This window comes from Channa argus, chromosome 8 (genome assembly GCF_033026475.1).
Source record: "Channa argus isolate prfri chromosome 8, Channa argus male v1.0, whole genome shotgun sequence".
In the NCBI taxonomy this organism is placed as follows: domain Eukaryota; kingdom Metazoa; phylum Chordata; class Actinopteri; order Anabantiformes; family Channidae; genus Channa; species Channa argus.
The window spans coordinates 1,159,512-1,183,334 of NC_090204.1; the positions used below are offsets into that span (position 1 = coordinate 1,159,512).

The 23,823-nt window shown below is 38.1% G+C and overlaps 1 protein-coding gene across 5 annotated transcripts in view; it reads left to right on the top strand.

The window, feature by feature from the left end:
• LOC137132113 (inactive N-acetylated-alpha-linked acidic dipeptidase-like protein 2) overlaps positions 1-23,823 on the top strand; it is a 457,260-nt gene that overhangs the window by 248,509 nt on the left and 184,928 nt on the right. The gene's annotated exons all lie outside the window — the stretch shown is intronic.

Genomic DNA, 23,823 nt, shown 5'->3' on the forward strand with positions numbered 1-23,823 from the left:
TTAAATCACCATCCCAAGATGCATGACCTCTCTGACACTCAGCCTTGTCCCCACTTCCTGTGTTTCTGCCTGGTCTGGCCAACAGGGAGGCGTCATTACCACTGAAGTATCTTTAGTCCATGTAACAGTCCCAGTACTACAGTAGCAGGACCCAGTAGTGCCCCTACCAGATGTTTGGACTGCTGTGTGAGGACGTGTAAGAGTGTGTGTGGGTGTACGAACGTGTGTGTTTAAGTGGAATAGAGAGAAACAGATGCCGCCTGTCTGGTCTCTCATCAGTCGCAATGCTCCAGGTCCCCCGTGCTAATACAGCTCAGAAGAACAGAAGATGTGAAAGGACATCTCATTACTCATATCAAACCATACCACACTTTATTCAACTGCCAGGGACTGGCTAGGTTAAATCTGTCTTTTCTGTTATTACTACCAACAGTTCTACCCATTTAGCATTTTGATTTGCATTCATCTGAAATTTCCACTGTGACTGAATTGCATTTATATTAGGTATCATTCATAAAGTAATATAAATCAAGTTCAGAATCAACCAGTCATTCAACTTTAATGGTGATTAGGTGCATTAAAGTGCACCCTACCTAAGGTGACAGTCCCCCTACTGTACTTAGGGACACAGGTATTTGGTTAAAATAGGACCCCTTTTTGCCCAAGGTAGCAAAATGGTGGATACCGTTGCTTACAATTATGTCAAAAAAGCAGAGAGCTTCAAACAATTTTTTTGCCCCAAAACAGTCAAAATGCAGGATTCCAACTGTGCAAATGTAGCAGTTTGGTCGAGGCTAAGCACAAAGCCATCAGAGTAAGGGAGGTTTAGGGTTTACTGTTTCTTTGCTGTCATTTTATATTCCCTACATCAGTTTGAGTGCCTCTGCCCCAAAGTCTGCAGAAATATGTCAGTGAAGGTGGTATTCAAAAAATTAAATTAAAAAAAAAATCGGTTGTATCATAGTAAGTAAACAAGTATGTTCGAATACAACAACATTTTTGAATAAATGAAGTGGTTCCTTTACTGTCTTGTAAAATGTTATCATGTTTAGTATGAACGCGTTTGCAACTTTCCATTTACATGTCAAAATTGTGTTCTTAGGAAACATAATGTGGTTGTAGTTATGTTCCTCAAAAAAAGTCAAGTCTATCTTTGTCTAGCGTTGTCCCATGGCAACAGGTTTATGTGGGTAATTCTCCTCTGATTTGCCTTTTCAGTAATTAGAAAAACCTATACATGTAAAACACTCGGTCATGCTGTTTGTTTAATTCATCATATAAACATAAAAAAAAACAATGTAGGTAAAATTAATAAACACACCGTCTGAAAAAATAGTATATGGTGTTTTTAACTGATAAACATATATGATTTTATCACTGTAACTGCCTTAAATTCAAAAGTCATGAAAGGTTTTGCTCTAGGGACAAAATTTTAAAGGTATTTATAAGATTTACAAACAGTAAGAAAACATTTGCTTCCATTTTATTTCTTGATTTAGTACACAACAGTTATTACAGCTACTTTAATCTGTTGCCTCCAGCTCTATAGTTCTAAGTTGAACATCACAGATGGTAAATCCACTGCAGGTGCTGTCACATGCTGGTGAAAAAGGAAGAAAAAAAAAAATGAGGCTGATCATAACTCAATTTCTTTATTGCAAATGACTCTTGCCCAGTGTCCTTTCACACTGTGTACTGTATAGCCAATATAATTGTTTCCCCATATGTCAGTGCATAACAAGGTTAATATTCTTACATTTCGAACTTTGACTGAATAGAAATTTGGCACATGCAATTCCAGATTTGTGAGTAGTCTTTTGTTTAATATCTTCTGGCTAATGAATTCATAAATTAATATTGATTGTAGACTATTTGTTAGCATTTCCATATTAATAAGAGAAGATTCCCACTCTGTTCTCAGAGTTTTGCCATCGGTTTATTCATGAGGACTTAGAATGTTCAAGATGGGAATGTAAACAAGTCACATGCAGAGTAGGGCGACCTTCCCTGACTAGTGACAGTGGAGAGAAAAATGAAGGGACAAGTGAGAAGTCAAAAGACAAGTACATGAAAATTTGTGATATTGTCAGTCAGTGTGTCAAGACATAGGAACCGCGAAACCGCTGTGTCTAAACTGCTCTAAGGTGGTGGCAGTGGTTAAAAGTGGGAATGCCACTTTAAAACAAAGCCCAAAATTACCCACTAAATTCTGCAATTTGGCTTTTCTTTTCTTTTCCTGTAAGTTCAGGGTCGGCACACTGGATCGTTGGTCTGCATGTTGTTTTGGATGCCTGCGTAACCCTCCCCTGACGCAACAATCCCCCAATTGGGGATGGGTGGGTTGGGGTTCAATGTCTTGCCGGGACACTTCAACATGTAGCTGTGGAGAGTCTGTTGCAAACCTCCGACCATATGGTCGGCAGGCGGCCACTCTACCAGCTGAGCCAAATAAGTGACCTTCTGCCAAGTAGAGTCCAGAGTTTCACAGAAAATATACACTGTTAAAATGGCATTAAGTTATGGCCTTCTTCCTTTGATTTGAATCGTTGACTCTAATACACTGAAAATGCTACTTTAATATCAATAAATTAATTGGAACGTGTAACAAAATTATAATGTAACAGAAACATGAAGATGCTGCGGATCTGTATATGAGGAAATCCAGACCTACTTAAATCAAAATTGACTTCCCCTGCTGTAGAGTTTGTAGTTGTTATGTTGTGTTCTACTAACGGGAGTTTTTTTATATTTTATATTTATATCAAAAGATCTGCCTGATAAATCCAATAACGCTCTCATCAGCAGTATCTTCCAGAAGGATCATACAGTAACTGAATAAACTTCACATAAAATATTTTAAACCAAACTAAAAATGATCATTTTCATAAAGTGAGGTTTTGTTGTAGGGCTGTTAATGACCTGTAGTGATTTAAAGTTCATGTTGTTTTGATTTGGGTGTGTAGATTGTTACATTCAAAAGTCATTTACATTAAAATCTATTTCAAGTTAAAAAAGTGAATCATATAAAACACAATGTCCCAATAACAAAATAATTGCTGGTGAAAATGCTGAGTGACTAGTTACTTTAGAAAACTAGCTTTGAGTAAAAAAAGAAAAAAAGGTGAAGCCCTGCTCTTTATGTATTTACCTTGTTTTCAAGTAAAATAAAAGCTGTTTTCACATTGTGTTGCACTTTACCGTGTCATAGTCATTGTCAGCCTAAAATTAGAAACCTCCCTGCTAATTACCAGTTCGCTCCATTTCTTACTACATCTTTAAATGTGTCCTCACGCAGTCAAGTTGGAAATTTGATCCATTAGTGCAATAAAGCGAACTGCAGCATTATTCCACTGAAAATGCAGCTACTACAAGTTGTGTAAAGTCTGGCTCACCTGCGTCTCCTGGTGGGAAGACAGAAAACAATTCAGCACACAGAGACTTTCAGTCATTTGGGGTGGGCTTGTATATACACACACACACACACGGGTGCGTGCACACACACACGCACGGCGCAAAACAATTCTTCTCAATTTACTGAAATGTAGGCCATTTTTCACAATTTATGTGCACTTATGTGGTGAGAACTGAGGCATTCCCTGCTGTTCTGTGTGGCTGTTGAAAAGCTGTTGCTTTGCACCTGTTTTGCCTGCGTTGAAATGCTTTTACCTTTTAGACCCTTGGTGTTTTAAGAGCTTTAAAACATGCTCAGTTATCAGTGGTGTCAACAGCACCTCCCTTGCTCAAATGGAAAAAAAAAAATAAGACAGAAGAAAACTGCGAGGACTGCTCCCCAGTGGAAACGCTGCCAGTAGAAGAGCAGTTTAGAGTTAATGTAATTCCAATGTTTGCCAGGGATCTTTATAATGTTCCCCAGGCTTCCCCCCACCTTGCAGTTTATTGTTTGGACTTTGTTGTCTCCCTGTCTCCACCCTCTCCTCCTCCTTCCTCAGCTTGTTAATTTGACTCTTCCTTGTAGCGCTGTGTTACCGCTGTGTTGTCATGCGCTACCTGCTGAGACAGCTGCAGCAAATGTGAGTCTCTGCCATCCCATACATGCATATTTTCCCAATTATTTTATGTAGCACATTTAGATGTGCATTGTCTGTGCGTGGGTGTTCCTGAAGCTTTCAAAGGTAGCTGTCAACAGCCCTGTTGCTGATGTGATGACACGTCATACTGCGTTGAGATTGTGTGGTGTACTAACTGCATCACGTAAACCTCAAGCAGAGGAAAAACCATGTGATCACGCTGTATCAAACCCTCTGTCCTAGAAATTACATTTGCATAGTAGTAAACTTTTTTTTTTTGCCCATTTCTGTTTTCGTGGTTTTGTTTATAGCGATCAGAATGCAGACTCTCAGCAAAAAAACAGCCTTTATTCATTTATACTGTAGGTATGCTGACTGTACATGGTAAAAAAAAAGTTTACTCTAAACAAGCGTATCAAAGTACGGAGAACAAGACTCACACGATGACCACTGTAGTCTTTGTGCTTCTTCTTTCAGATTTGGTTCAAGCAAACAGATGAGTGGCACTGCTACTGCCCCATCTCTTTGGTCATGAACACAACAGCATTTCTACAAAACTCCCCTATACACACAATAACACTGAGCTGGGATTTTTAGATTTACGTGCTCTCATACAGTAAGATTAAATGAGACATAACAGTTGCTGTATAAGTGGGAAGAGAGGATTCCCATGCTTGGAAGTATTACTCACAGTGTCCAGAGCCTATACCTTTAACTTTTTGTACAGTGTAGAACCAGCTTACGTCTGACATCAGGTCAGAGGAAAAGAGAATCCGACTTTAAGTAGGGTGGCTGTGGGACAGGGGGGTTAAGGAGGTTGAACAGGTTGTCCACTAATTGTAGTGTTTGATCCCACCCTCCTCCAGTTATGTTGAAATGCTCAAGGTAAGATATTGACCCCAAGTTGCTTCTAGTTTGTGTGTTTCTCACTTTTAAGTTGCTTTGGATATGCATGTCAAATCATCACAGCAAAAAGGGACATGCCTGGGGACGCTAAATGTGTCTTTGCCGGTCACATTAAGGAATCTGCTGCTACTCAAAACCATCCTGTTGTCTGGATTTTACTAAGCAGGACACAGAAGCAGAGGTTTTCTAACTTTAATTAGGGCAGTGATAATAGAAAACTGTTATTTTAGTATATTAGTGTATTGGTAATGTTATTTTTACAACCCTATTAATGCAACGCTTTTCATTTAGAAATGGTCACATACATATAGAAAATGTTTGCAGAAAAATAGTGCAAAACATAAAACACAAAGAACAGAAAAAAATGCAAAGAAAGTTGGAAAAAATGGTTACACAGATTTAATGAATCCCCATAATTAAGCATCTCTCTTATAAGCGGGCAGAACACTGAGTTCTTGCCAACCAGTCCAGTGTGTGCAGAGCCTGTGTGCAGCCTGTTGTGATTTGTACACATGATTTAATGATGTTAAACAGGGTGAATGCTTCCATGTAACGCCACTGTAGATTTATCAACACACTGTATGTGGCTGCATTGAAGACTGAAGGAGAAATGACACAAGGCAGCAGCAATCACTCATCTTTATTTATGGATAAATGTAGATGATATTCTGCTTTTCATTCATTATACTCTCTGATTTCTTACTGTAATTTTAGCTTTGCTTGGTCTCTCCAAATAATCATGATATACATTATGGCTCCAAATAACAGCCTTTTAGTAACTTTATTAAATTAAATTTAAAAATGTATGTCTTTAATCACGCCCTACGCAAGGGAGATGCCACATTTTCTCTCCTCCCTCCTCTTCTATTGAAGCTGGGACACCTTAGCTTGTGCAATCGCAACTTCTTATTTAAGTTGCATGTAGCTTAATGAATAGATTATCAGGATCTGCAGGATCAAATCCCAGCCTACCCACCAGGTGTTTCCTCAACTGACTTTCATTATAATCTGTATGTAAAAATGTATATGTGCTCATCATGGACTATGATGGGGGACTTTTCTCACTGAAGTTTGTACAAGCTGCCCCCAAACTATGTCATTTACTGATGAGGCTAAACTAAAGATAAACCCAGCAGTTTTAAGCCTTTGCTATGTGTATGATTAACTAAAACCTCGTATCAGTTTTTATACGGGCATGGTGATGGTTGATGTGTGACACAGCTGTGGAGGAGACAACTTATTGAAGTGGTGACTACTTCCGCAGGTTATTACAGAACTGCAGAGGCTGTGTTAATGCTAAAGTTAATGTTAACAACTAAATAAGTTTCACTCAACACAGGGAGAGACATCGGAAAAGTCGGGGGCATGTGTCTGCCTTTAAGTCGGCTATATTCATGCAAATATATAAAATATTTATACTTCTATTTATAGCGGGCCGATGCCTCCCACATCAAGAAGAAATAAGTAGGTTAATACTTAGAAACTACAGCTGAAATAGGAAGGAAAACCTTCCCTTTTACCAATCAACTCAACTTAAGTGCTTTGTAGTTTTAACAAGTTTAGGTTGGTGATAACTGTGCAAACCTCCAGTGTCATTCTTGCATATGTTTTTCCAATTTCCAATTTACTGAATTGGATAAATAAACTGATGCTCGACTGACAATAGGAAGCCTTATGTGTTTCCATGGTATAATTGGAATTTTACCATATCCCTCTGCATATACTTTCCATATTCCATACTATAAACATGAGAGGCCTTACTCTGCATTGTGTTAGAAAAATGGACCACACCTCCCAGGACTAACTATGAGCAATTTATTTTCAACCACGAAACATCGAAATTGTACCTTTGAAGAAACAATATATTCAAAGGCTTTATCTTGTATAAATCCCCTTTATATTGAGCACAGTCTTGACAGTAGCTTCACTAGAAACAAGTTTCAACGTGCTTCTCTAATGAGCAAAACATGAGTTTTAATACACAGACTTTACATTTGCTTTAAGTGTCTTTACATCACACATAGAACACAATATTTTAAATGTAAATAGTTTCAATTCAATGTGAACCTCCCCACGGGACATTGCACTTGGAAAGAGGAACTGTGAGTAAGGTCACATTACAAAATACATGAAACGCTGTACTCCACAGCATAAAAAGGTTAAAAGAACACACAAAGAAACAACATACATAGCAACAGAAGTGACTCTATACCCGCCAAAATTAATTAATATCTTAATCCTCATAGGGAAATAGATTTAAAACTTCTCATTTATTATATAAAAAAACTGAAAAAACTCTTGCCCGGTGTTAGTTTAAATATGTAAATTAGCTTTGTATGTCATGTGTCATATCTGTCAACTTTTTGAACAGGCTTCATTCTGTGGAAAATAGTTGGCAATACAGCTTATGAATGCAGAGTGCTGCGTGGTTTGGAAAAATGAGAAGCATCAAGTCGTGTGCAGATTCCTGCAGAGCCTGCAGTGTTTGCTTAGATATCATCGGCAGGTGTTCACTGTCAGCTTTACTGCATGTTGCCCCAGCATTCATCTAGTCTGATATGCACCATGCTGCTGTAGCATTCATTTATTCTTAGAAGACACGCCACAGCTTGGATATTGTAGCTTGCCCCGTACATCTGAACCAGTGCCAACAGAAAAGCCTCCTCGTTGGAGATATATAATAAAAATGACTGTCTGAGAAAACATTATTGACTTGATTTGGTTGATAAAATCTGTGTTTTCATATTCATGAATAAACGCCTTAGTTTGTACAATTAACAACTGATTTTGCAGCAAACACTTGTGTGCATCATGGGAAGCTTGTGTTTAAGAGAAAGCACAATGTGGGAAACACATACACTTGTACATACACTTGGAAATTTTAAATTTCAATCATGGAGTGTTATTTGTGGATATAAGGGGACAAAAACATTTTCAGATTCAAATTCAAAGAAGTTACCATGTATGGTTCCTCGCTCGATAAAGGGTTGAAAGGGGTATTGGGCTACATAATATCAGTCGAACTCAAAGAGCTCTATCACCTAAAAAAATGTTTTGATTTTTACAGGTTAAGAGGTGAAAAAACCTGATTTGTGGCCATTTATTCTCTGTGTGATTAGGTGAAGGCTAGAAAACCAATAAAGTGGGTTTAGCTATAGCTGTAAACCTAAAAAAATATTAATTATTGTTAGGTATTGCATTGAGTATCAATCATTACAGGAAATCACTTAGTGTGCATCATCATTAGTCCAGATGCTGATTTTGGGCGTTTCTCTTTATTTTGACAGCTGGATAATCTGCCTGAAAAACATGTCATGTTCCAAAGTCACAAGAGAGCAGAACTAAAGTGGGAAATACATAAAACCTGTGTTCTACCTCAGTGAGGAGAAAGAGAAAAATAAATAAAAATTGTTTCAGACACCTTTTTTCTTCTAACACGTCTCATTTCTTTTGCCAAGTTGCCGCCCCTCGTTGCGAGGCAATTTCCTCTCTCCTTTGAATGTAGCTGCCGTGCTTCTTAGCTTTCACTGATTTCTTTCTTCATCCCCTTGCTGTGTTTAACAAATAAGAGCTGTTGGTCATCAGCTTGTGATTACACTCTGTGCGTATTGTCTTTGATTTGAAACACCGCTGGTTGTGTGTATGACTAAGACTGTATGATTGTCTAAGCCTTTCTCAGCCTTCCCCTGTTGTAGCCATACCCAAAATGTTCAAACCCTTCGACCATGTTCATTTTTGATCTGGTTGACAGGCGGGTCTTTTCAGCAGGTCCCTTGGGTTATTTGGAAACCTCAGCTGGATTTAGATGAACCCAATGAATGGGAAATGTAGTTATTAGCATATTGATTTAAATACAAGTTTTCTACAAGACATCTATTTTCCCTTTTACATGTGCAATCATAGGTACGGTAATGATAATAGAGGAAAGAAATGACAGTTGGTCCTCGACAGGATGTCAGAAAGTGTGATTAGAGTATCTTGGATATTATTTGCTTAGTGAAGGAAGGATAGAATAAGTATTTGTGTGGTCAAAACCAATCTTTCCTAGACTGACTTTATATACATTTATATACTGCAAGCCGGCCTGTGGCAAACTAAGCATCGGCCTAAGGCAACATGACAAACTGGCTCCCATGTGCTAATATATTCTCACATTTTTTTATTCTAGATTTTCTTTACATGCAGGGTTCACTGGGGGCTGGTGTTGAATGTGTGCAGAGATTTTCTTTCTGGTTGTCACTGAAGTAACAACAATAAAAATAAGGGGTAAAAAAACAAACCACAGAAAAAAAAAAAAACAAAGAGATCACTGCAGATCACTGTAACGTTGTTGGAAGAAATGCTCAGATCATTCTAATGAATCTATACCACAGCGTAGAAATACATGTAAAAGTCCTGTACTCTGAGTGTTAAGGTAAATAAAAAATTTTACAAAATAACTGTACAACCAAAAGTTACACATTTAATGCAGAGTGGTTAACTTTACATCAGTTATTGTACTTCTGTCCAATTGTAGTTATTTATGCAATGACGTGTTCATCACTTTAATGCTGCAGCTCATAACAATGAAGCCTTTTTTTTATCTTATTTTATTCTTATATGCTCATTTGAGAATCATTGCTTTTATATCTCTTAATAATGGTAATTAGAGACTTTACATGTTGCTAGGAACCCAACCCCTAACCAGGCACTGAGCAACTAACAACCTTTGCATGAGACTAACCAAGATCTTTGGCTACATTCCTCATCATGGGTCTTGAAGATGAAGATGTAAGTCGTTTCTATGGATTTGATAATTTGATATTCTTTGTTGCTAGATTACAATGTTGTTATTAATAATCCTAAACAACTGCTAAATCTTTTCAGGGTTTTATGCTTAACGTCAATAGTTTAAAGAAATCTGTGCATGACAAAGTATGACTGAGGTTAGTGAACACTTTTATTGATGTTTAAGAAAAAGGCTACTATTATGAGTCATATGCACTATATCCATACACCACACGGACCATGGTGGTCAGTAGTGCCCTTACTTTCTGCATCAGTACACAAAGGGTACTGTCAAAGGCATCTAAATGTTTTATTGCAGGCTGTTTACTGCAAGTAAAACAACCAATTTACCTTTGTCATCCCTACTGTCTTTCAAGTGACAACAATGCAGCAACAGCTCTGAGAGTGACTAGAATAATAGTAGGCATCTAATCAAGTCAAACTTACCAACAAATTGCTTCGGTTTGAAGACAATTTAATCAGCTTGAGCTGGTCCACTTCACTATCAGCCTGCTCAAAGTAAGGGTATTCATGTCAAACGTACCCTACACCTGACCTCCCATCTTGCCGCACGGTGAAAACAAACTTTTAGTGACTTCTCATTAGGAATTAGGTCACACAGTTTTCTGGAGAAAGTACTTTCTGTAGTTATTCTGCTGAAAATCGGACTTTGCTGGATTCATTACAGTTAATTGGCTGTTTAGCGGGACAATACTTAACAGCTGAGTGTGGGTGAAGCCGTAGCATTCGCATCAGTGCAGGCTGAATTATGCATGGAGGTTAAAGCTTCTGAAAGCTTCTTCTTATGATTTATTAATGTCTGCTTGCAGATAGGAATGGATTAGATCTGCAGCGGAGATACCAAATGATGACACATTCACGATGGTCATGGCAGAAATATGTGGGAAAACTGGGAAAACTGTGAGAACAAACATCTCACTGTGAGCAGCTCTGCTGAATGCAGTTAAAGCTTCCTGCTTTATGGTATCGCACGGCTTGATCCCCATCTTTACTGATGGTGATCTAGCTAAAGAACAGCATGGTTTAAAGCTAGAAAAGCACATGGTACATTTCAGAGCAATATTTAGCCTACATGCTGGTATAATTTACATTAAATCTACAGTATATTAGCCTAAGTTATACTACACTATAAAGAAGGGAGACAGTAGTTATAGGTCGGCCATACCATGATCAGAAAGTCATTCATGCAAGGAAGGAGAAAAAAAAAACAGAACCTGAATCCGAATAAACTATAATGCAATCAATAATGTATGTTTGTTGTAAAATGTCCATTATCAGAATTGGTTATGGTTGTGTTTAGACACTCGTACCAGTTGACAAAGCTTAGGGAAAGACTTAACAATGTTTTCGGACATAATGTGTCAATTAACATTTCAAATAAAATCAATATCTCACTCTAACATAAACACAAGTGCTCTTATGCCTAAAAATTTAGCAGAAACTTTCAGGACTCTGGTGACCAACTAAAATCTGTTGCGTGTCATCCCTGCACTTTGTACGCCTGCTGTCCACCCCAACCAACTCCTTTGGAATATGTTTCTATTGCAAATTTTTCATTGAAAATCTACTTTGAAGCAGAGCACATTCATCCACCGATTACAATTCTTATCAGTGGAAGTATAATCACATGGCAATGTAGTTTTTAGGATAAAGGTTTGTAGAAAACATGGTCAAATGTGGTTTTATTGGATGCTTTAGTGAGTGAAATTTACTGAGCATGTATTTCTACTTAAGTATAGCATTCATTCATTCATAAAATTATTCTAAGGTCAAATTAAAGTCTTCATGTTTTAGAACAGACTTTTGTAATGGTATTTTGTAATGCTACTACCAAAGGTGGAAGTCTTTGAACTTTACTCAAGATCTGGACTTTGTGCAGTCAGTGTCCACAACATATGCAGTTTCAGCTGTAATTTAACTACAAATGTGACAGATCAGTCTCTCAAAGAACCACAAAGCTTATGAGGAACTCCATTTTTTTTCTTTTATAATCTGGTCTTTGCTGTTCTGCTTCTTTCACTTGTCTCTATGCATTTATAAGGTAGATTTATAAAAACTCTGTAGTTGTGCAAAAATTTCACTCAAGTTGAAAGATTCTTCACTCTCGCACATGTATCTTTGAGACTGAGCTGCTTTCGTTAAGTTTAAGTCAGTGCCACCTCAGATCTTTCTTTTGACTTTGTATGAAACAGCACCATCTCTCGTATTGCTGTACACCGTAGTAGAGCATGTTGTTCGGGCACAGTTATTATGCTGTGTGCAGTGTTACTCACAGATCGTGTGTTAATTAGTTTATTCACCACCTAGTGTCATGTTCCCGAAAGCACAAGCATATTAACTTGGCACATTAAATTAGATACTGAACACAGTTTGAACTATCACTTGGTTAAACGTTTTTTGCAAGAATAATAATGATACATTAAAATAGATTATACAGATATTTAATATTGCACTTCCACACTTTGAAGCTGGATGTATACCTCGAATAAACATGGGATCCTACATTTCCCACAACCATCAGCATCTTTCCATGAGACTCCCCTCCCCATGTTTTTCAACCTTTAACCTCCCATCTAAAAATCGAGTCATTATCTTCTGTTTATCCTCTGTTGGGTTGCAGTGACTGCAGGCTTTGCAAGGTGGTCCTCTCCCCAGTTACACATTTGCAGGCTAGATGAGATATATAATCTCTTCAGCACATTCAGGGTCTACGCTGGCATCTCCTACCAGCATGTGCCTGGAAGAGCCCCAAAGGAAGGTGCCCAGGAGGCAATCTTACCAGATGCCTGAACCATCCCAACTGGCTCCTTTATAGGCAAAGTAGCAGCAGTTCTACACAGAGCTTGTATATTCAGGTGATTTGACAACCCACATCAAACTGCTGTTACATGGTCACTTAAGATGGTCACCTAAATCAGACAGACAAATGTTGGGCAGAACTTTTAGTTTAGTGTGAAGTGTTTGAATAATACAGTAAAGATGTGCTAATACTTAAGCACCTGACGTAAAAATGTACACCATTATCTTTATATAGTTTATAGTCTGTAAGTGCTGTAAGTACATGTTGTGTACCACCTTCAGATCGCTGATCCACTAGGATCCCCCTCATATCCCGGTCTCTGTGTTATAATCCCCTGTCACAACAACTAAACGTGCCACCTGTGTCATACATGATCCTATTATCTCCCCTTTACAATCTAAAAACCACTGGAGCTTCCTGACATCATGTTGGAAAGATGGACAGGTACATTCTGTTTAAAATTCCTGTCACCCCGACTTTGCTGAACTTGCCTTCCAGCCTATTTCACGCCTGATCCATCATGCATGTCAAGTGTATGTGTTTAACCCACTAAAGGACACAGTTGGCCTTCATTACACTATTTTCTGTCTACCAAAATGCTTTGCCCTCCAGTTTTTGGGATGTGCAATGGGCTGGTTGGGGGAAGTTGGATGTGCAGCAGAGCTTCAAATTGGCTCTTCTCATCCCATGTCAGGAGCTGAGGTAATAGACATGCAAATAACATGGGGTGTGCACGTATATTTCCAGGCAGTGTTGCATCTCAGCACTCTGTCAATAACATTATGGAAATGTTCAGTGGATTCTTTGGGTGTCACTGTTTGAGTTGGGTAACAAGGGAGTCCAATGAGCCTGTTAGCATGGCGACAGTGACAGAATGAGGTGTTTGTATTGTCACACATTGTCTCACTGCAAACAGTGGGAGGGAGAGACGCAGCAACAAAGACACATAAAGTACTGTACTCACATAAAAAAGGCAATGAGAAAGGTAGAAAGTACAAGTGATCAAAGTTCTAGACGTCTTTTCCCTGTTTACTCCATTTACCAAAGGAAACGTGTCCAAACACATTCCCCTTCTCATCTTCTGCTCTCACTTGTTTTTTTTTTTTTCTTTCAACTGTCAGAGTTTCTATTTTTCAAGTTTAATTGCTTATCACAACCAACAATTTATAATTTTGAATCCACTCCGTCCAAAATTGAAGGGATGGTTTAAATAGTGTTTACACTGCCCAGCGTCAGCCCTGTTGATTTTCATATTTAACAGGGTGACAAACTGAGATGTAGCTCAAGCGCGGCATGTTTGCTTAATTGCATTGCCGTAATTGTTGCCATTCTCAAGACAATTCCTTCACCTGAAGAAGGCTTTTGTGTGCTATTTTCATGTGTATGTATGTGAAAAGGGTCCAGTGGGAAACTGGGCATCTGTGTCTCACTGCCTTACTATGCCCAATAGAGAGCTGAGAATAGATATTTGCCTATGAGGAATCTGCAATGGCAGGTAGAATATCAAAAGAAGAAAATGATGTATGGTTAAGCTGGGAATTGCTTGTGCTTTTGTTTAGTTCTATCTTTCCCTGCTTGGTTGCATGTACACCTGTTTTATTGGGTCGTGCAAGGCAACGATATGATGTGCACTGCAGCAATGCAAATTTGTGAGGAAAGCAGGGGGCAGAGAGACATAGAGAGAGAGGGAACATTAGTGGCCGACTGCACCCGGCAGTAGATCAAAAGGTCCAAGTCATCAATACTGTAATGACGCCACTCTCACAATAGCTACATTGACGGCAAAATTGCAGCAGAGCGACGGCTCCAGACGAACACATTTCACCCTCAGCTCTGTCTTCTTAAGCATCACTGTTCGTTATGCAGCTGTCACACATTCGTTTTGGACATTGCAGCTTTTAGACACTGTCTACACTAACCAAACAAATGTAGAACGTAAACTCCTTTTCTTTGACATTGCTAAATAGGCAGCAGGATTGATGCGTGCAGTGCATATTTTAAACACTGGTTCATTAAATATTCAAATGTTCTTCTGGAAGATGTTTTTGTTTATTCATAAATGTAATAATGGGAACACTTTTTAAGGTAAGGCTGCATTTAATATTGCATTTGGTTGTTTTATAATTAAATTGTGTGAAAATAAACAGCTATTGCTGCGGCTGATGACTTGGGAAGGTTGACATTGGATGATCTTAAGCCAGATCCCTGCATATTGAAACAAAGGTGCACAAATCAACACATGAAAGCAGCATGAAAAATCACATATCGCATACAGTTTGTCCTAATCAATCGTATTACAAGTAGGCTATTAAAGATAGGAGACAGTCAAATGCGTGACGGGTGTGAGAGATGCTCATAATTCAAAGAGCTGATCAGATATTTCTCTGTACCTTCAACTTTGGATGGTAGTTTGGATGTGTATTTCTTCTTTACTTTGTGTTCAAGTTTTAAAGGTTCAGGTCCTGTCTTTTGTGAGACCTTCAGTGACAGTACAGCGTGTAGGTAATTCATGTTTTGAAAACACATAGAGCCTAATAGTCTTGTTTGTGGGGTGTTCAGGGACACTACAATGTGTAGATCTTTGGTTACACCAGTGCCAAAACCCTCTGAGAGCACTGGATTTTGTAACACTTTTTCAATTTCTTGTATTTTTTTTTATCATTAATTCAGCTTACTACTTTTAGGTTTACTCTGTACCCACTTTATGGCAATTCATGAATGTAATTTTGGTTTGCTGGGAGACACCAAATTTCTCTTTTTTTGTCTCATGCTGAAAAAATTTGGGAACATAGAGTGTAGTTGCATCTTGAACATGTTGAAGCTTGATAATACAGGTATGTCATCGATCAGGAGAGGACGTACATAAACAAATCAGACAAGCTGCCCTTAAGGCACAATTAGCTGTTCACAAATTCAGCCAGAGACCTTGCAGTCAAAAAAAAAAATGTTCCTATACAATGCAAATATGTTTTCCAATTCCAGATTCCAATTTCTGTTAACCTAATTAGAATGTATGGATAACCCCAACCACCCCCATGCAATTTGCTTTCTGTTACTAAGTGTTATCCTTCTTTCCTTAATAAAAGTCATCAGAACATACTCAGCCACTAAGTACTTTCTCACTAAAATCATATCTCCGTTTGCAGTTTAACATTTTAGGGATGTTTTCATTTTCAGAGACAGGGTCACTTGAATGCATAGACCGAGTCAAATCATTAGATCACCAGCACATGCTTAATTAAATTCCCGATGACTTCGCTTGGATTGGCCTTGTTATCATAAGCTGTAGTTTCGTAGCAACCTCAATCTCACTGGAGATTAATAAATAAAAATGTATCAATTTCAAAATAAATCCAGGTTCTTTATCACAGTAATGAATAAGGCAGAGCAATGGGACAAGATGAGGCAAGTATGGGTGGCATGAATAGATGAACAAAAGATGGGATTTCACACTTGAATTCTCCAAATTTCTCTCCCAAGCCAATGTTCTTCTTTTCCTGTTCAGCAGTCTATAACAAGTCTGTTTTTCCTTCATGGGGTTTAGTCTTCTCTACCCACAAATTAAGCTAGATTGAATGGCAATAAGCATTCAGGCAGAATTAGTAACCAAACCCTCTATCTTGACTGCAGTTGCTTCTTTTAGCCAATTAAGCTGTATTCCATTCCTGCGTCTCTCTCTCTCTCTCTCTCTCTCTCTCTCTCTCTCTCTCTCTCTCTCTCTCTCTCTCCTACATCCATCCTTTCTGGCTCTTTGCTCCCTGCAGCTCATTTGGGATGAGACCGACATCCCAGGCTGAGTCTGGCCAAATGCAAAAGTGTTTTAACCAATGGGAATTTGTTGCAACCACAACCGTGCAGTCTTTCCCACAGGCACACAAATTGGTTCCTATTTGGATGTGCAATAGGGAAGATGAGGATTACTGAAGGGCGACAGCTGTCAAAGACATTTGCCCCTTTCTTCTGCTCCTCTCTCATTTCTCTCTTTGTCCTCTCCATGTGTGCAATGTATGTATTTTATTCTCCCGTGTGGTCATTAGTATTGAGCTTCATTTCAGGTGCTTCAAAATAGTGTCAGTTTACAGTGTATAACAAAGTAAATGTAAATGCGTCTCTTATTGTTGTGGACCATTAAACCGTCTCCTGGACCCCAATCACACTTGGTTTTAAAGTGCATCTTTGGTGAGATTTCCACTGATGTTTTTATAATGTTAATTTCCTTGTAAGACCCTCTTTCATTGGTCACAGTGTTAGAATATGCGTTTTTGCCGTCACTGTTGTTAGCATAATCTGAAATTCTTTTTTTCTTTTTTTTTACAGTAGATGAATTATTAGATAAATGAAAATGGAAAATAACATAAATTGACTTGAGGTATCAATGGTGACAAATTCAGTACAGCTCATATTAACGCTAATGCTAGAAAGCTACATGACCCTGAATTCAATATGTAAAAATAAAAAGAAATGGCTCTAACACAGAGGAAACTACTGAGCCAGCCCATGACAATGTGGCCCACACTTCCTCAGCGGGGCAGCAGGATGGTCCAGCATTTAAGCTGGTTAACTGGTGACTCATAGGGCTCAGGTTTGATTCTTTACAGTCACACACAGTCTCTCACACACAGAGACACACACACAAGCTTTCTTGGGTTGGACAATTAACCCCACACCCCAGCCAGAGGCACAAAAGTGTCTCCCCCTTTGAGGGTCAGACAAAGTCTGTCTGTTTATTCCTGTCTGACTCATTTTCCCTGTCTGTCAGTGTCATTATGTGTTTTTACAGTTTTGCTCGACCCCTCTCTCACTCTCTCTCTTCTTAAGAAGCTTTCGAAGCGCCACTCTGAGTTAAAGCTACTGGCAGAGCATGTCTTCCCCACAGGTTGACACACCAACTGCAGTGGGTCAGACTATCTCTATAGCCAGATAGTCTGTACAGGAGCCACTTTGTCTGCACTGCAGAGTTCAGAGCCCACTCTGTGATCGCAATGCAGTGGTGCCCTCTTGTGAAACAGCATTACACCACTGCCTGCTTTGTACATGCTTTAAATTGAAAAAAAAAAAAAAAGAATCGAAATTTAACACAAACACAAAAATGAATCAAGGTTTGACACAAGAACCCATCGTATGTAGTGATTAAATTCGTTGTTTATTTTGAGCGTGAAAAGAAATCTTTGAATTAAAAAAGGGTATTGGATAAGTCTTAGCTACAAGACAGACTGGAAACATTTTTGCCGATTAATTAGTTTCTCAATTAATTACGTACTATTTGGTTTTGCTGTAGGGGTCATTTTTTAAAAATTGACCTCCGATTTACTGATAGCATTCACGGACGTATTTCATTTTCCACCAGGATTTTATCATGATCAACTGCTAAAGTCTCTACACGCTGAATTCTAATAGCAGTCCTAAATACACAAATTAGTTACATTTACTTGGTTATCAACACTGTTGTGGATATTACCTTTTAAGGCTCAAGTTGCAACTACAACAGTGGGAGGAAACAGTGCGATAAACTGTGCCTACGCTTATCGAAAGACTTGCAAGCAAGTATTAGCTGGGCGTAAGCACCCTGGCACCTGCCCTGAGACCATCCTCTGCTGGCATTTGCCAAGGAGAGAGAGTAAATTTCATGTTAATGATTATGTTTCCATGCTAATGCCCATTGATAAATTCGGGGCGCACAGTTACCAAATGTTACCAAAGGATTTGTAAATGCATTCGGTTTGCATGGTTTTTACGGTAAAACTTTGGTGAAATTTAGTGTTTTAAATGTGTCATTTAGAATATACACAAAGAATTGCACTCGACGTGATATAGAAATCTGTGCATGACGTGTACTGTAAGTGAAGAGTATGTGAAGTAAACACTGTGAGTAAATCATAATGTTAGTTCAACACACGAGTCCTATTCCATTTAATTTTTGAAGGCAATGAGTTTGCCTGCTTTGTTCAATTAAGGTTAACTATGACATTTTACAGTGTAAAATAGACAAACTTATAACCCATATTCTATTAATGCATATTATAGCGTGAATGAATGAGGTGAAGTGTCACATTTATGTGCAAAGTTTCATAATGTTTTCACAGGAAATGTAATGTATTGAAGCTCCTTCTGATGCCTTCATACACACATGCCCATTTAGCATACAGAATACACACATAACTTACATGTAGTAGTGTTCATGAATACTGTACTGTATGTTTGCTCCGAATTATTTCAGCAGATGCAGGACCAGCAGTTAATTTTTGAACCGGTGTATAATGCAAGGCCAAGACTTCTGGCATTGAAATAAGTATGCGCACATATGTTCCTTTGTGTAACAGTGGAAAATGTGTCAGACTAATTCTTCTTTAACCTTGCTCTTCTCTTGAGGTTGCACACTTTAATGTATGCTGCCAAGACTTGCTGTATTCACACACTCCGTCAAGTGGAAGTATCCCAAGATCTGTGTGTCCACATGTATGGGTATATGCAATATGTTCCCCATATGTGCAGCTATGTGTAGCCCTGGTTGGTTAGTACCTTCTCTTCATTTTCTGGTGAGAGCAAGTTATTCTGGGCCACAACCTCTTTATTAAAATCTCTAGTCTAAATAATGCACTTCCTACCTTTTTAAATTTTCAAATGTGAAAGCAAAGTTCCCTCTGGGATGTTGCTTCTATTTTACTTTTACTATATGCATTTTGATATACAGTCTCGGCCACTTTATTAGGTACAACTATTCAACTGCTTGATAATGCAAATATCTAATTCATCTATAGGGTTTGCACACAGTGGTCTGAATAAGAAAAAATATCCAGTGAGCAGCAGGTCTCTGGGCAAAACAATGCTTTGTTGATTGCAGAATTGAAAGAGAATGGCCAGACTGGTTTGAGCTGATAAAAAGGAAATACTAACTCAAATAACCACTTGATATGATCGAAGTTTGCAAAAGAGCATCTCTGAATGCACAACACATTGAACCTTGAAGCAGATGGTCTATAGCAGCAGAAGACTACACCAGGTGTCGCTCCTTTCAGCTAAAACCAGGAAACTGAAGCTGCAGTTACCAATAGAAAATTGGAAAAACATTGCACGGGCTGATGAGTTTTAGTTTCTGCTGTGAAATCCAGATGGTAGGGTCAGGATTTGGCATAAACAACATGAAAGCATGGATCCATCCTGCCTTGTATCAATGTTTAAGGCTAGTGGTTGTGGTCCAATAGTGTGGGGAATATTTTCTTGACACACTACCCTTTACGCATTGTTTAAATGCAGCAGCCTACCGGATTATTTTTTCTGACCATGTCCATTCCTACATGACCACAGTGTACCCAACTTCTGATGCCTTCCAGCAGGATAGCATGCCATGTCACAAAGCTAATATTATCTCAAACGGTTTTTGAACACGACAATGAGTTCAATATACTCAAATGGCCTCCACAGTCACCACATCTCTGTCGTGATCCTTGACTTTTGCTAATTCTTGTTTAGCATTTGATTCTTTGGTTTGTCTCCATTAGTTGGTCTCACGAGTTTTAGTTAATGATTTATCATGTTTGGTTTTCTTTTCGCCCTTGTTAGTTGGTTTTGGTCAAATACAAACAACTTTCGTTCGCATTTGTTTTTTACTATTTTATCTTAGTTTAATAAACTCTTAGTTTATTATTACTAATTATTGATTATTTGTTTTCACATATTGATTCACTAGTTAGTTCCATTTCCTCATTTGCCTGGTCTGTTTGTTTCCCCTCTGGTTAGTAAGTGTGTTATCTTGTCCTCCCTTTGAAATGATTTTGCTGTTTGTTTTCCCTTTATTATTTATTATTTATCCCTCCATCACCTCTCCACTCTCAATCCAATAGAGCACCTTTGCAATGTGGCTGAACAGGAGTCTCACATCATGTATGTGCAGCTGGCGAATCTGCAACAAATGCTTGATTTTTTGTCAATATATACCAAATTCTCTAAGCAATGTTTCCACCACCTTGTTGAATATAAGTCAAAACGATTTAAGGCATTTCTGAAGGCAAAAGAGGGTTCAAGCCGTCTATAGCAAAGGTTACCTAATACAGTGTCCAGTAAGTGTATGCGGTGCTAGTCGGCTGACATGTTTTTTTGCAGTGCACTTAGTAAATGTCTTTGTGTAAACTCAAATTAGACTTAATGCATTTCTTTTTCTAAAATAACTTGTTTAATCCAGTAATACCTAATTGTAACAAATGTGCAGGGTGGCCCTGATTATATTTCAGACTAAAGAGAACAAGAGAGCATCTGTTCTGCTGCTGTATTAACAAGACAGTATGTGGGCGTATTCAGTCCAGTTATGGGGAAATTAGGTCTGTAATATTCAATGGGGTGAAAATGTTTACATTCCCTTTTTGCAATGGCAAAAAAGAATCCTCAACACAATATCTAATGAAAACTAAGCAGCAACAGTTTATCTTTCATTAGAAATTAACAAAAGTAAGTTTTGATTATTTTGTCAAGGGGATGTTAATTTAATTTTCACTTCTTGACTATTTTTGTTACTTCTGATGATAAAAAAAACATGCATTTTGTAATAGGTTTATTCAGTTGCAACTAGATAGTATTTCCTATTAACATAAGAATAGTATGCTGTTTTTAAAAGCTTAGAGAAAGATTGTTGTCTGCCTTTTTTTTTTAAAAAGAGGAAAAAACAACTTGTTATTTTTAAATTAAACCATGTTTTTTTTTTGTTTCTGAGTGTAACCTCATCCTTGAGTTTAAGTAAACGTAAATACCAAATTTGAAAGAATTTCCTCAAACCTTTAATGAGATATGACCTTCACAAGAATGGAAGAGACAAGAGAGTATGGCGTGATATCACAGTGAGCTTGACCTTTGACCAAGGGCCACCAAAGCCTAAGGAGTTTAGTCTTGATTCAAAATGGATGCTTGTTTAAATGTTATTAAATACCTACCTCAATTCTTACCTGTGATAATCCCTTCACAACAACGAAAACTGGGGCCACTATTACCTTAACCTTTGACCTTTGGCTAACACAGTATAATCAATTCACCATAAAATCTAAGTGGATGTTGGCAGCGAATTCTTCGCAATTTTCTTATTACGATTCTGCATGCAGTCGTAATAAGACAACAGAGTTGGGAAGGAGTGTACTTATGTTTGCCTTTGCTTAACAATTTACTTGGCTTGATTCTAAAGAAATGGATGGTGCTGTAAAATTCACCAATAGGGGTTGAAAGAGGTTGGAGATAAAAAAGCTTTAGCAGAGTTTTAAGGACCACTCACATCAGCATTTAAAATGGTAAAAATGACAGAATTTTATTGGAACTGTTGTGTTTAACAGATCTGCACACATGTTTTTTGTCTTTGGTACGGTTGCAATTTGTGTGACTATTTTTAACGATAAACATGTATGTTTTCTTTTACAATGACTTTTTTAGGGCCACGCTGCTAAGTTAATGCTGCTAAGGGTCGCTGCTAAGCTAATAAGAATGATGTTTCAAATGGTTTATACATTTGGAAACAATATCAAATCACTGGGTAAGAGTAAGAGATTTGTAATACCATCAGCAACAACAACTGTTGCATAAATGTAGTATATGTATTTCAACTCTAAAGTACTACAGAGACAGTAGGATGCTCAAAGCCTATAATAAATCAGAATAGTGGTTACACTGGCTTCATGTGTCGTGGCCAGGTCTTAGACAGGAGAGCAGTATAGCAGGTGAGTGCAGCACAGCAGGGGACTGAGTGATGAGCAGGTGGGAAACATAGAGAATGACCAAAAACCCGAGTTCATGAAATATTTATATTTGATCATTTGAAACTTCTGCACAGGTGAGTCATACCTACTTGTTGTACAACATATTTGGACACGTGCAGATTCAGATTTCATATATGCGTGTCTATTTGGGTAAGTTAAGGAGAATAACATTTTTATATTGTAAAAGATTGATCTTATTTTGTGATTATATTAGTGCTGAGCTGTTGTTCCCAGTCTGAAGGTACAATTCAACATGTGCCATAACATTATTACCACCTACCATTTGCATAAAAATATTATTATTTGCATAAATGCGTTCTTGTCACGATTGCCCTTTTTTTTTAGAGAAATAGTTGTCCATCATTTATGATAATATGTGGTATGAACTCAACAGATTCAGAGAAACATGTTGCTCTGCTACATCATTTTACTCATAAATGCCAATGGATCAGTTTCAGTCCAGTCACATACAGTATATTAATGGTAAAAAGGTAAATGGTAAATAGTCTGCACTTATATAGCGCTTTTCTACCTATTGGCACTCAAAGCTGGCCAACACTCATCGGGAGCAACTAAGTTGGGGTTCAGTGTCTTGCTCAAGGACACTTCGACATGTGACTGGAGGAGCCGGGGATTGAACCAACAACTGTGAGATTGGTGGACAACCGCTCTACCTTCCTGCGCCACAGTCAATGTTTTTCTGATTCTTTGTACTGTTTAAAAGGCGATTCTAAATAATGGAAGGCCACAGGAGTCACACTGCCTGGTTTCATTAAGTAATTTTAACAAGGAAAAACTGAAATTTTGAAATTATTACTACGGTGTCTTAATCTAAGCTGTATTTTCTCAGGCCGAGACCCAACCAAATAGCTATGTTTGCACAGTTGTAATGCAGTTTTTTGAACTCTTTAGAAAAGAAAAATTGTCTTCCTTGTTGCATTTTAGTGCCATTGTAAAAGACAGTGCCGTGTTGGTACCTAGTGTCAAAGATGCATTTTTAAGACATACCTGCAGAGATGGGGGCCAGCCAGTCTGTGAACAAAGGTTTCTGAAAGTCAAATATGGAGCCGCATAAGGTCTGGTAAGGTTGAAACAACATTCTAAAAGATTTGACAAAAATGCTGAGAACTTGTAGCTTTTACAAACAACTTTTGGCAAAACTTCACATTGCTTTAATCCATGTAGTAATCAATAAGACGGCTCATTAAGTAGTCATTAACCAGTTCATTTAAACCTGTAGTGCCATTTGGCTGATATCTGGCTCATAATGAACCAAGTAGCAGGGTATTCCTGTGCTGAACTAGGTGTTTATGGAATGCATGGTAAGGGACTAAATTAGAGGTAATGCAATAGTGTCTGTGGGATTTAGGAGGCATGAATAGGGACTTCCATGTTCTGCATCCCAATGTAATATATACTCTGTGATCTTCTTTCTCTCCTCATCTTTCTCTGTTTTTTGGCAGACACTGACAGTAAGTACACAAGGGTGTTAAGAGTGTCATTAAGCTTTCATTAAAACGCCATCATCATTAGAGAAGGATTAGTTATTCCCAGGATCCGCCACTTCAGC